This window comes from Elephantulus edwardii, unplaced genomic scaffold (assembly GCF_000299155.1).
Source record: "Elephantulus edwardii isolate Elephantulus edwardi_28Jun2011 unplaced genomic scaffold, EleEdw1.0 scaffold00109, whole genome shotgun sequence".
Lineage (NCBI taxonomy): Eukaryota > Metazoa > Chordata > Mammalia > Macroscelidea > Macroscelididae > Elephantulus > Elephantulus edwardii.
Window position 1 is genome coordinate 5,232,476 of NW_006399859.1, and position 1,261 is coordinate 5,233,736.

The window sequence follows — 1,261 nt, forward strand, 5'->3', positions numbered from 1 at the left end:
TAACAGCTTTAGTTTGAATCAGCAGCCAGGAAATTAAAAGACATATTGTGGTGGGAAAGTCTGCTGTTAGGGAACTCTCCGAAGTACTGAAGAGCAATGATGTCAGTCTGGAGACTAAGGTGCGCCTGATACAGGCTGTGGTCTTTGCAATCACTTGCTATGTGTCAGAAAGCTGGACAATGACTAGGGATGATGGAAGGAGAGTTGATGCCTTTGAGCTTTGGTGTTGGAGAAGACTATTGCATATATCAGGGACTGCTAAGAGAATGAACAGTTTCAACCTGAAGAGGATTAAATCAGGATGCTCCTTAGAGGCAAGTGTTATGAAGCTTTGTCTGACATACTTTGGACATGTTTCAAGGAAGGATCAGTCCTTGGAGAAGGGACGTCATGCTTGGGAAGATGGGGACAGCGCAGGAGAGGAAGACCCTAGATGAGATGGATTGATTCAGTGAGTGGGATAATGGAGGAAGGTGTGTCAGAGACAATAAGATTGGCACAGGACAGAGCAGAGTTTAGGGCTGTTGTACATAGGGTTGCTTTGAGTTGCAGGTGACTCGATGGCCCATAACAACATTTTCATCTTATTAACAGTCTTTCACAGAGAAAAAGTTGAAATCCAATTCATTTTTTTTTCTTTTATGGATGTTATGTCTAAGAACTCTATCCAAACCATGGCTCACAGAGATTTTCTCCTGTGTTGTCTTCTAAGATTTATAGTTTTACATTTAGACCTATTATTCATTTTCAGTTAATTATTTTTGTGCAAGATGCAAGGTTTAAGTCAAAGTTCCCTCCCTTTTAGTTAGTAATAACCTATCCATTTGTTTTTGTGAGACGAAAGCACCTTATTCCAAAGTGGTCATAGATGTAAGCATTGTTAGGAAGTACAAAGAGAAGTGGGAGGTCTGAACACAGCAAACTGTAGGAAATTAATTATCCTCCCCTGTGTATCTAGCATAAAACTGATGCTATGGAAACCAAGCATTTCCCCAATGAATCTTCCTTCTGCAATCACACTGTGCAACTAAATACCATTCACACTGGATTGCTGAGGAGATGCCGGCTTCCCTTTGCATCATAGTCGAGGACAAATTTCTGTTTGAGGCAGGAAGCAAACATTAGAAATTCCTGTTGCACATGATAGCATATCTTTCAAGGGTAGGAAAGGGTGTGCTCACAGCCACAGAGTCATAGTCACAGAGGTGAAAGGGACTAAGAACTTCCATTCTTCCCCAAACCCACTTCTTTTGAGTCAATT